This window comes from Delphinapterus leucas, chromosome 15 (assembly GCF_059928025.1).
Source record: "Delphinapterus leucas isolate spDelLeu-1000000601 "Yukka" chromosome 15, BTC_Dleu_Yukka2, whole genome shotgun sequence".
In the NCBI taxonomy this organism is placed as follows: Eukaryota; Metazoa; Chordata; class Mammalia; order Artiodactyla; family Monodontidae; genus Delphinapterus; species Delphinapterus leucas.
In genome coordinates this window covers 14,478,229-14,490,761 of record NC_143143.1, presented here as the reverse complement: position 1 = coordinate 14,490,761, position 12,533 = coordinate 14,478,229, and the positions used below count along the sequence as shown (strand labels likewise).

The following is a 12,533-nucleotide window of genomic DNA, read 5'->3' as shown; positions in this document are numbered from 1 at the left end:
GATTCAGTGAATCAAAATGTGTGGAGCCTATAGAGGATAAATGCTGGTTGTAGTTGTGGAGGCCCAGAGTCAGCCTGCTTACCTAGATCCCCTCCATGCAGGGGATCTGGTGGGGGTGTAGGGGCCAGCACTTGGGGGTCAGTTGGTGGAAACAGGACCAGAGAGGAGCCCACAAGCCCTGTCTACGGTCCTATTCACACCCTCCCTACTTTGGTCCCTGGAGAAGTTAAAGGTTAATGGTGCAATGCCACCAGTGATCTGATCCATTGTACACATTGAACTATGTGAAAGATGACACTTCTCATGACCTCTCTGATGGAAGATGTAGAGACTAGGACGTAGCCCATCTGCAGTCACGAGCACCGATTGATAAAGTGGGTACCTTGGGATGAGGCAAGGGAGTGATGTCGGAGGACGCAGGGATCAGTCTGCTGGTTATGTACTGAGTTCTGGTCCTGCAAGCTCAGCCCCAAAGCTGCATGACACTGAGCCTTCCCTCCCCAGCAGAGCAAGGTCTGCTTTGAATGGAGAGCTTCATTTACAGAAGGCTGATTCACCCACTGGGGCTGTAGCTGGTAGGGTAGAGTCTGGATCCCAGCTGGATCCCAAGCTGTCCAAAGCTGAAAGGTTCAGTAATGCCTGGATATTTCTGGCAAAGTGTCGGGCAACTATAAAACAGGACAAAATTGTCTAAACCAGCCATTTCAGGGCGCTGGAAGTTGACCAAAGGCAAGTAAATTAAAAAAATTGAGAAGCATCTATTTATGGAAAAACTTGCTGAACTTCAGGAAAGAACACTGAGTATCTTGCCTGGAGCTGCTTCCATTTCCCCCCTCATCCCCAGCTTGTAGTGCTACCAGGGTGAAGGTGTCTCTAAAAACTAGCAGCTTCATTGTTGGGCTTGATCTGGAGGGAAAGGTGAAAGACCCGTGTGCAATGGCATTGTCTGTAAAAATAGCAAACTCAATAGGAAATGAACGGGGAAAGCCCACAACTTTGTTAGCCTGAGGCTGCAGTCCCACTTGGGGCAGGTGGCAGACGAGTGGACTCTATAGAAAGTTACCAAGGAACTCCTGGAAAAGAGAGAACCAGAGAGGTTCCACACATCCCTGGTTGAGTGGGAGGCTGTGTGCACACACACGGGAGACCCAAGAAAGCACAAGCTCTGTGGTGGAAAGTAAAAGCTGGGATAGGCTTGAAAACAGACTGAATTTTGAATAGGCTTCCCCACTCGCCCCCAGACCTATGAGCAAAGGGTGAAAGCCTTACTGGCTCGAGTGTCTGATCAGAACCTCAAACCAGTCATTGCTGGTCTCCTGTGCTGTACAGATCCAGGGGCAATCGGGAGTTTTTATTTTACAAAAATTAAAAATATAAATTAAACTGAGCAGAGACATCATGGGCTACATACCATGGAGAAGATAGTTTCCACAGATTGGGTATAGACAATTTACTAAAAGCAAAACAATAACATCAGCCTTGGGGGAAAATCAGAATCCACAGTTGCTACAATGTATTATCTAAGATGTCCACTTTTTGGGATTTCCCTGGTGGCGCAGTGGTGAAGACTCACGCTCCCAAAGCAGGGGGTCTGGGTTCGATCCCTGGTCAGGGAACTAGATCCCACATGCATGCCGCAACTAAGAGTTTGCATGCTACAACTAAGGAGTCTGCCTGCTGCAACTAAGACCCAGTGAGCTAAAACTAAGTAGCCCACGTGCCGCAACTAAGACCAGGCGCAACCAAATAAATATTTAAAAAATAAACAAAACGTCCACTTTTCATCAACAAAAAAGGAAAGTAAAATTAAAGATACAGTACCATTTACAACCACTTAAAAATGCTTAGGTATATCAAACTACCACTGGCATCTTTCACAGAATTAGAACAAAAAATTTCACAATTTGTATGGAAACACAAAAGACCCTGAATAGCCAAAGCAATCTTGAGAACGAAAAACGGAGCTGGAGGAATCAGGCTCCCTGACTTCAGACTATACGACAAAGCTACAGTAATCAAGACAGTATGGTACTGGCACAAAAACAGAAAGATCAATGGAACAGGACAGAAAGCCCAGAGATAAACCCACGCACATATGGTCACCTTATCTTTGATAAAGGAGGCAGGAATGTACAGTGGAGAAAGGACAGCCTCTTTAATAAGTGGTGCTGGTAAAACTGGACAGGTACATGTAAAAGTATGAGATTAGATCACTCCCTAACACCATACACAAAAATAAGCTCAAAATGGATTAAAGACCTAAACGTAAGGCCAGAAACTATCAAACTCTTAGGGGAAAACATAGGCAGAACACTCTATGACATAAATCACAGCAAGATCCTTTTTGACCCACCTCCTAGAGAAATGGAAATCAAAACAAAAATAAACAAATGGGACCTAATGAAACTTCAAAGCTAGGAAACCATAAACAAGACCAAAAAACCCTCAGAATGGGAGAAAATATTTGCAAATGAAGCAACTGACAAACGATTAATTTCCAAAATTTACAAGCAGCTCATGCAGCTCAATAACAAAAAACCAAACAACCCAATCCAAAAATGGGCAGAAGACCTAAATAGACATTTCTCCAAAGAAGATATACAGACTGCCAACAAACACATGAAAGAATGCTCAACATCATTAATCATTAGAGAAATGCAAATCAAAACTACACTGAGATATCATCTCACACTGGTCAGAATGGCCATCATCAAAAAATCTAGAAACAATAAATGCTGGAGAGGGTGTGGAGAAAAGGGAACACTCCTGCACTGCTGGTGGGAATGTGAATTGGTACAGCCACTATGGAGAACAGTATGGAGGTTCCTTAAAAAACTAAAAATAGAACTAACATATGATCCAGCAATCCCACTACTGGGCATATACCCTGAGAAAACCATAATTCAAAAAGTGTCATGTACCAAAATGTTCATTGCAGCTCTATTTACAATAGCCCGGAGATGGAAACAACCTAAGTGCCCATCGTCGGATGAATGGATAAAGAAGATGTGGCACATATGTGCAATGGAATATTACTCAGCCATAAAAAGAAATGAAATTGAGCTATTTGTAATGAGGTGGATAGACCTAGAGTCTGTCATACAGAGTGAAGTAAGTCAGAAAGAGAAAGACAAATACCGTATGCTAACACATATATATGGAATTTAAGAAAAAAAAATTTCATGAAGGATCTAGGGGTAAGACAGGAATAAAGACACAGACCTACTGGAGAACGGACTTGAGGATATGGGGAGGGGGAAGGGTGAGCTGTGACAAAGCGAGCGAGAGAGGCATGGATATATATACACTACAAAACGTAAGGTAGATAGCTAGTGGGAAGCAGCCGCATAGCACGGGGATATCAGCTCGGTGCTTTGTGACCGCTTGGAGGGGTGGGATAGGGAGGGAGGAAGATGCAAGAGGGAAGAGATATGGGAACATATGTGTATGTATAACTGATTCACTTTGTTATAAAGCAGAAACTAACACACCATTGTAAAGCAATTATACACCAATAAAGATGTTAAAAAAATGCTTAGGTATGAATCTAGCAAAAGCATATATAGAACATATATGCTGAAAACTATAATATACTGATAAAAGAAATCAAAGAAGACATAAATAAATGGTGGGACATATCATGTTCATGACTGGAAGACTCAACATAGTAAAGATGTCACTGCTTGCCAAATTAAAGGTATAATACAATTCCTATCAAAATCCTAGCAGTGGTTTTTTTAGACATAGAAAAGATTATTTAATTTATAAATTTAATTTATAATTAATTTTTATATTTATATAAATTTATAATTTTATAATTTTTAATTTATAAATTAAAATTCATAAGGAAAGCCATAGGCCCTAGATATCTAAGGTAATCTTGGAAAAGAATAAAATCACCCAAATAAGCCTTACTATATAGCTACAGTAATGAAGACAATAGAGTATTGGTAGAAGGACAGATGCATAGATCAATGAAATAGAGGAGCCCAAAAATAGACCCACACAAGTATGCCGCTGGATTTTTAAAATATAAATCTATAATTTTATTAAGACAAACTGACAGTGTTGGTACAAAGTTTACATTTAAAAGTTTTCACAGAAACCTAACACATGCCTTTTACAGTGGAGTTCTAGATGCAGGTCTAGATGATGTCAAGAACTGATGGATCTCATGAGTCATGAGAGCATTTTGGGTTTTAGTTAATGCTTAGGATTAAAAAAAAAGTTTTGTTTTAAAGTGAACCACTGCCCCAGTGTGAAAATTTAATCTCCTGAGACCAGGGCTTTTGAAATCATTCAACTCTTGAAGTGCTTCAGTGAACTTGTGCTGTCAGTGACTGAACCCTGCCACCAATGGTTTCAAAGTTCAAAAAACAGAGGCTCTAAGAGCTTTCCACCCTAAGAGCACCGGCCCTTGTCTTTGCCTCCTCTCCCACCTCCGGTACCACCCGCTGCCCTTCCCCAGATACTTCAGCCAGTGGCTTGGGTGGAGAAGCTTATATTTATAACCTCATGGCTGGAGAAGAAAGGGTCTTCTTGACAATTTCAAGAATCAGCACCTCTAGGACAGAATGACCTGCCTGTGTATACACTCCAATAAGACTTTTCCTCCTCAGCCGGCTTCAATCCCCCAGAATGGCAGCTTCGGTAACTTCGTAACTGGCTTAGTCCTTTGTTGGGAACAGCATTAAGCTCAGGCAGGCAACACCCTGGCTTCTAAGTTTCAGGCATTCACAGCTTATAAACGATCTCTCACAGTCCTCATTTAGGTTGCCAATGACATTTTTTGAAAGGATAAAATATTCTGGACACAGAACCAAATCATCATTAGTTGTTCTTTCCTTTGTTTCACCATTTACCCAATCAGGCCCCAGATTTTAACAAAAATGATCCTAACCCATCTCCCTTCTTTCCCACCCCATCCCTCCCGCCCCAAATAATACACCAGTAATAGCCAAAAACTACATACATGCTATGCTGTAAAAATGCAGAGTTAACACTATTGGGAAGAAGGCTGTGGGTTGTGGAGATGCTCTTTGAAGGTCTACAGTATCTTCTGCTCTCCCACATCCCAGCCTGCAAGTTTTGTCCTATGTAGAAGGCCCTTTGCCTTTCTCAGTAAAGTTCAGAATGGGTTGCCTTGAAACACTGACCGTCCTTCCCCTCCACTGGGATGGGTGTGCAAACTATACAGCATAGAGCAGCTTTAAAGCACTTGGGCTGCTGTAGGGCACAGAAACTATACTGGCTCTTCAAAGGACATCTTCTCAAGCCACCTCTATGGTGTCAAGACAAGTAGAACTCCTTTCCCCACTCGAACCCCACGGTCAGACGTGACAAGGGCTGGTACTCAGGAGAGTTAATTCTTGTCATCTTTTTTGTCATCATCCTCCAAGGGGTAGGAATGCCACGTCAGCCTTTCCTCATAGGAGGATATGACAACCTGTGGGCACTTGACATTGGCTTCCTTGGCAGGGCCCAGGTCAGCCTCATCAGAGTTTTCCCACTTCATCAGGAACATGAGTTCTCCACTGGAGTCTGTAGCTCCAATAATCCACTCCAGTTCCAAACCCTGAGCAAAGCCTCGTGGCTTTTCTGACTCTTCTTTCTTCTTTGGTTTGCTCTCCTCCCCCTTATCTTCCGAATCAGAATCAGCTTTGCGCTTGCCCCCCTCTGATTTGTCTGTCTCGTGTGCTGTTTCCTGTGACTGCAGGAACTCGGCAATGAGGTCGGGGCAATCCAGGTTTTCTTCTGGATCCCATGTGTCGTCCTCATCTAAGAACCCCTTCCATCTTAGGAGGTACTCCACTTGGCCCTTTACCACTCGATGGTCGAGAACTTCTCCTACCACATATTCTTCTTCCTCTTCTTCTAGCACCTCCTCCACTTGCTGCTTGTTTTGTTTTTTCCCCACAGTGCCCGCCAGCTTTCTGCTATAAAGGGTGACGCTGCTCAACGCCCACGAGCCTCAGAAGAATCAGGGCCACGCTACTGGCGCTTTTTTTTGAGGAAAATAATTATTTAACAAGTAAACATGAAAACAATTGTTAAAAAGTCATGGCACAGACACATGGTAAGTCATTTATAGACATTTAGTTAAGTTTATTAGGAGTTTTAATAAGCTAGGAAAATGCTTACTTTTTTTTGAATTTCTGAAATTTATTTTATTTTATTTTTAGACAGCAGGTTGTTTCTTCTGTTTTTTCAGTAAAATTTTGCAATTTATATCATTCCTGTCCATTTCTTTATTTTTTGAATTTTATTTATTTTTTACACAGCAGGTTCTTAGTAGTTATCCATTTTATACATATTAGTGTATATACGTCAATCCCAATCTCCCAATTCATCACAGCACCACCACCACCCTCCACCACTTTCCCCCCTTGGTGTCCATACATTTGTTCTCTACATCTGTGTCTCTATTTCTGCCCTGCAAATCGGTTCATCTGTACCATTTTTCTAGGTTCCACATATACGCATTAATATACGATATTTGTTCTTCTCTTTCTGACTTACTTCACTCTGTATTACAGTCTCTAGGTCCATCCACGTCTCTACAAATAACCCAATTTTGTCCCTTTTTATGGCTGAGTAATATTCCATTGTATATATGTACCACATCTTCTTTATCCATTCATCTGTTGATGGGCATTTAGGTTGCTTCCATGACCTGGCTATTGCAAAGAGTGCTTCAGTGAACATTGGGGTGCATGTGTCTTTTTGAATGATGGTTTTCTCTGGGTATAGGCCCAGTAGTGGGATTGCTGGGGGGGTCATATGGTAATTCTATGTTTACTTTTTCAAGGAACCTCCATACTGTTCTCCATAGTGGCTGTATCAATTTACATTCCCACCAACAGTGCAGGAGGGTTCCCTTTTCTCCACACCTTCTCCAGGATTTATTGTTTCTAGATTTTTGGATGATGGCCATTCTGACTGGTGTGAGGTGATACCTCATTGTGGTTTTGATTTGCATTTCTCTAATGATCAGTGATGTTGAGCAGCTTTTCATGTGTTTCTTGGCCATCTGTATGTCTTCCTTGGAGAAATGTCTATTGAGGTCTTCTGCCCATTTTTCGATTGGGTTGTTTTTTTAATATTGAGCTGCATGAGCTGTTTATATATTTTGGAGATTAATCCTTTGTCCATTGATTTGTTTGCAAATATTTTCTCCCATTCGGAGGGTTGTCTTCTCATCTTGTTTGTAGTTTCCTTTGCTTTGCAGAAGCTTTTAAGTTTCATTAGGTCCCATTTGTTTTTTTTTGTTTTGATTTCCATTACTCTAGGAGTTGGATCAAAAAAGATCTTGCTGTGATTTATGTCAAAGAGTGTTCTTCCTGTGTTTTCCTCTAAGAGTTTTATAGTGTCTAGTCTTACATTTAGGTCTCTAATACATTTTGAGTTTATTTCTGTGTATGGTGTTAGGGAGAATTTCATTCTTTTACATGTAGCTGTCCAGTTTTCCCAGAACCACTTACTGAAGAGACTGTCTTTTCTCCATTGTATATCCTTGCCTCCTTTGTCATAGATTAGTTGACCATAGGTGTGTGGGTTTATCTCTGGGCTTTCTATCTTGTTCCATTGATCTATGTTTCTGTTTTTGTGCCAGTACCATATTGCCTTGGTTACTGCAGCTTTGTAGTATAGTCTGAAGTCAGGGAGTCTGATTCCTCCAGCTCATTTTTTTCCCTCAAGACTGCTTTGGCTATTCGGGGTCTTTTGTGTCTCCATACAAATTTTAAGATTTTTTGTTCTAATTCTGTAATAAATGCCACTGGTAATTTGATAGGGATTGCATTGAATCTGTAGATTGCTTTGGGTAGTAGAGTCATTTTCACAGTATTGATTCTTCCAACCCAAGAACATGGTATATCTCTCCATCTGTTTGTGTCATCTTTGATTTCTTTCATCAGTGTCTTATAGTTTTCAGCATACAGGTCTTTTGTCTCCCTAGGTAGGTTGATTCCTAGGTATTTTATTCTTTTTGTTGCAATGGTGAATGAGATTGTTTCCTTAATTTCTCTCTCTGATCATTGTTGTTAGTGTATAAGAATGCAAGATATTTCTGTGCATTAATTTTGTATCATGCAACTTTACCAAATTCATTGATTAGCTCTAGTTTCCTTAGGGTTCTCTATGTATAGTATCGTGTCATCTGCACATGGTGACAGTTTTACTTCTTCTTTTCCAATTTGTATTCCTTTTATTTCTTTTTCTTGTCTGATTGCCATGGATAGGACTTCCAAAACTATGTTGAATAATAGTGGTGAGAGTGGACATCCTTGTCTTGTTCTTGATCTTAGAGGAAAGGCTTTCAGTTTTTTACCATTGAGAATGATGTTTACTGTGGATTTGTCGTATATGGCCTTTATTATGTTGAGGTAGGTTCCCTCTATGCCAATTTTCTGGAGAGTTTTTATCATAAATGGGTGTTGAATTTTGTAAAAGTTTTTTCTGCATCTATTGAGATGATCATATGGTTTTTATTCTTCAATTTGTTAATATGGTGTATCATATTGAATGATTTGCATATATTGAAGAATCCTTGCATCCCTGGGATGAATCCCACTTGATCATGGTGCATGATCGTTTTAATATGTTGTTGGATTCTGTTTGCTAGTATTTTGTTGAGGATTTTTGCATCTGTATTCATCAGTGATATTGGTCTGTAATTTTTTTTTGTAGTATCTTTGTCTGGTTTTCTTATCAGGGTGATGGTGGCCTCATAGAATGAGTTTGGGAGTGTTCCTTCCTCTGCAATTTTTTGGAAGAGTTTGAGAAGGATGGGTGTAGCTCTTCTCTAAATGTTTGACAGAATTCACCTGTGAAGCCTTCTGGTCCTGAACTTTTGTTTGTTGGAAGATTTTTAATCACAGTTTCAATTCATTACTTGTGATTGGTCTGTTCATATTTTCTATTTCTTCCTGGTTCTGTCTTGGATGGTTATACCTTTCTAAGAATTTGTCCATTTCTTCCAGGTTGTCCATTTTACTGGCATAGAGTTGCTTGTAGTAGTCTCTTAGGATGCTTTGTATTTCTGCGGTGTCTGTTGTAACTTCTCCTTTTTCATTTGTAATTTTATTGATTTGAGTCTTCTCCCTCTTTTTCTTGATGAGTCTGGCTAATGGTTTATCAATTTTGTTTATCTTCTCAAAGAACCAGCTTTTAGTTTTATTGACCTTTGCTATTGTTTTTTGTTTCTATTTCATTTATTTCTGCTCTGATCTTTATGATTTCTTTCCTTCTGCTAACTTTGGGTTTTGTTTGTTCTTCTTTCTCTAGTTCCTTTAGGTGTAAGGTAGATTGTTTATTTGAGATTTTTCTTATTTCTTGAGGTAGGCCTGTATTGCTATAAACTTCCCTCTTAGAACTGCTTTTGCTGCGTCCCATAGGTTTTGGATCATTGTGTTTTCATTGTCATTTGTCTCTAGGTATTTTTTGATTTCCTTAGTGATCTCTTGGTTATTTAGTAACGTATATGTTTAGCCTCCATGTGTTTGTGTTTTTTACTTTTTTTTTCCCCTGTAATTGATTTCTAATCTCATAGTTTTGTGGTTGGAAAAGATGCTTGATATGATTTCAATTTTCTTAAATTTACTGAGGCTTGATTTGTGACCCAAGATGTGATCTACCCTGAAGAATGTTCCGTGCGCACTTGAGAAGAAAGTGTAATCTGCTGTTTTTGGATGGAATGTCCTATAAATATCAATTAAATCTTTCTGGTCTATTGTGTCATTTAAAGCTTCTGCTTCCTTATTAATTTTCTGTTTGGATGATCTGTCCATTGGTGTAAGTGAGGTGTTAAAGTCCCCCACTATTATTGTGTTACTGTTGATTTCCTCTTTTATAGCTGTTAGCATTTGCCTTATGTATTGTCGTGCTCCTATGTTGGGTACATATATATTTATAATTGTTATATCTTCTTCTTGGATTGATCCCTTGATCATTATGTAGTGTCCTTCCTTGTCTCTTGTGACATTCTTTATTGTAAAGTCTATTTTATCTGATATGAGTATTGCTACTCCAGCTTTCTTTTGATTTCCATGTGCATGGAATATCTTTTTCCATCCCTTCACTTTCAGTCTGTATGTGTCCCTAGGTCTGAAGTGGGTCTCTTGTAGACAGCATATATATGGGTCTTGTTTTTGTATCCATTCAGCAAGCCTGTGTCTTTTGGTTGGAGCATTTAATCCATTCATGTTTAAGGTAATTATTGGTATGTATGTTCCTATTACCATTTTCTTAATTGTTTTCGGTTTGTTTTTGTAGGTCCTTCTCTTCTCTTGTGCTTCTGACTTAGAGAAGTTCCTTTAGCATTTGTTGTAGAGCTGGTTTGGTGGTGCTGAATTCTCTTAGGTTTTGCTTGTCTGTAAAGCTTTTGATTTCTCCATCGAATCTGAATGAGATCCTTGTTGGGTAGAGTAATCTTGGTTGCAGGTTCTTCCCTTTCATCACTTTAAGTATGTCATGCCACTCCCTTCTGGCTTATAGTTTCTGCTGAGAAATCAACTGTTAGCCTTATGGGAGTTCCCTTGTATGTTATGAGTCATTTTTCCCTTGTTGCTTTCAAATTGTTTCTTTGTCTTTAATTTTTTGCCAACTTGATTACTATGTGTCTCGGCATGTTTCTCTTTAGGTTTATCCTGTATGGGATTCTCTGCACTTCCTGGACTTGGATGGCTATTTCCTTTCCCATCTTAGGGAAGTTTTCAACTATAATCTCTTCAAGTATTTTCTCGCGTCCTTTCTCTCTCTCTTCTCCTTCTGGGACCCCTATAATGTGAATGTTGTTGCATTTAATGTTGTCCCAGAGGTCTCTTAGACCCTCTTCATTTCTTTTCTTTCTTTTTTATTTATTCTGTTCCACAGCAGTGAATTCCACTGTCCTGTCTTCCAGGTCACTTATCCGTTCTTCTGCCTCAGTTATTCTGCTATTGATTCCTTCTAGTGTAGTTTTCATTTCACTTATTGTATTGTTCATCTCTGTTTGTTTGTTCTTTAATTCTTCTAGGTCTTTGTTAAACATTTCTTGTATCTTCTCAATCTTTGCCTCCATTCTTTTTCCGAGGTCCTGGATCATCTTCACTATCATTACTCTGAATTCTTTTTCTGGAAGGTTGCCTATCTTCACTTCATTTAGTTGTTTTTCTGGGGTTTTATCTTGTTCCTTCACCTGGTAAAAAGTCCCCTGCCTTTTCATTTTGTCTGTGTTTCTGTGAATGTAGTTTTCCTTCCACAGGCTGCAGAATTGTAGTTCTTCTTGCTTCTGCTTCTGCCCTCTGGTGGATGAGGCTATCTTAGAAGCTTGTGCAAGCTTCCTGATGGGAGGGACTGGTGGTGGGTAGAGCTGGCTGTTGCTCTGGTGGGCAGAGCTCAGTAAAGCTTTAATCCGCTTGTCTGCTGATGGGTGGGGCTGGGTTCCCTCCCTGTTGGTTGTTTGGCCTGAGGCAACCCAGCACTGGAGCCTACCCAGCCCTTTGATGGGGCTAAGGGCAGACTCTGGGATGGCTCACACCAAGGACTACTTCCCAGAACTTCTGCTGCCAGTGTCCTTGTCCACACGGTGAGCCACAGCCACCCACCGCCTCTGCAGGAAACCCTCCAACACTAGCAGGTAGGTCTGGTTCAGTATCCTATGGGGTCACTGCTCCTTCCCCTGGGTCGCGATGCACACACTACTTTGTGTGTGCCTTCCAAGAGTGGAGTCTCTCTCTGTTTCCCCCAGTCCTGTCAAAGCCCTGCCATCAAACCCCACTAGCCTTCAACCTCTGAATCTTTAGGAATTCCTCCTCCCGTTGCCGGATCTCCAGGTTGGGAACCCTGACTTGGGGCTCAGAACCTTCACTCCAGTGGGTGGACTTCAGTGGTATAAGTGTTCTCCAGTTTGTGAGTCACCCACCCAGCCATTATGGGATTTGATTTTATTGTGATTGCACCCCTCCTAAGCATCTCATTGCTTCTCCTTTGTCTTTGGATATGGGGTATCTTTTTTGGTGAGCTCCAGTGTCTTCCTGTAGATGATTGTTCAGCAGTTAGTTGTGATTCTGGTGCTCTCGCAAGAGGGAGTGAGTGCACGTCCTTCTACTCTGCCATCTTGAACCAATCCCTACTGGCACTTCTTGTTGGGCTGGCTGGGGGAGTCTGCCCATTGGAATTTTGACACAGGTGTAAAAGCAATTCAGTGAAGGATGAATAGTCCTTTCAATAAATGGTGCTGAAGCAACTGGACATTCATAGAAAAAAAATTGTACTTTGACCTAAGTCCCATACGTTATGCAAAAATTAACTCAAAATGGATCATGTAAACATAAAACTATAAAATATTAGAAGAAAACATAGGAGAAGGCTTCCCTGGTGGCACAGTGGTTAAGAATCCTCCTGCCAAAAGACTTGTACTCAGAAAACTATAAGACACTGATGAAAGAAATCAAAGATGACACAAACAGATGGAGAGATAGAATTCTTGGACTGGAAGAATCAATATTGTGAAAATGACTATACTCAGCCATAAAAAGGGACAAAACTGGGTC

General features: G+C 40.5%; 1 protein-coding gene and 1 pseudogene across 1 annotated transcript in view; one reads left to right on the top strand and one right to left on the bottom strand.

The window, feature by feature from the left end:
• Positions 1-5,174: 5,174 nt before the first annotated feature.
• LOC111182292 (chromobox protein homolog 1 pseudogene) overlaps positions 5,175-12,533 on the bottom strand; it is a 61,199-nt pseudogene continuing 53,840 nt past the window's right edge.
• The window catches only part of LOC111182070 (S-adenosyl-L-methionine-dependent tRNA 4-demethylwyosine synthase TYW1), a 276,237-nt gene continuing 273,944 nt past the window's right edge, over positions 10,241-12,533 (top strand). Inside the window, exon 1 of the mRNA XM_089895820.1 lies at positions 10,241-11,617. The gene's annotated coding sequence lies outside the window, so the exon portion shown is untranslated. The remainder of the gene's footprint in view (positions 11,618-12,533) is intronic.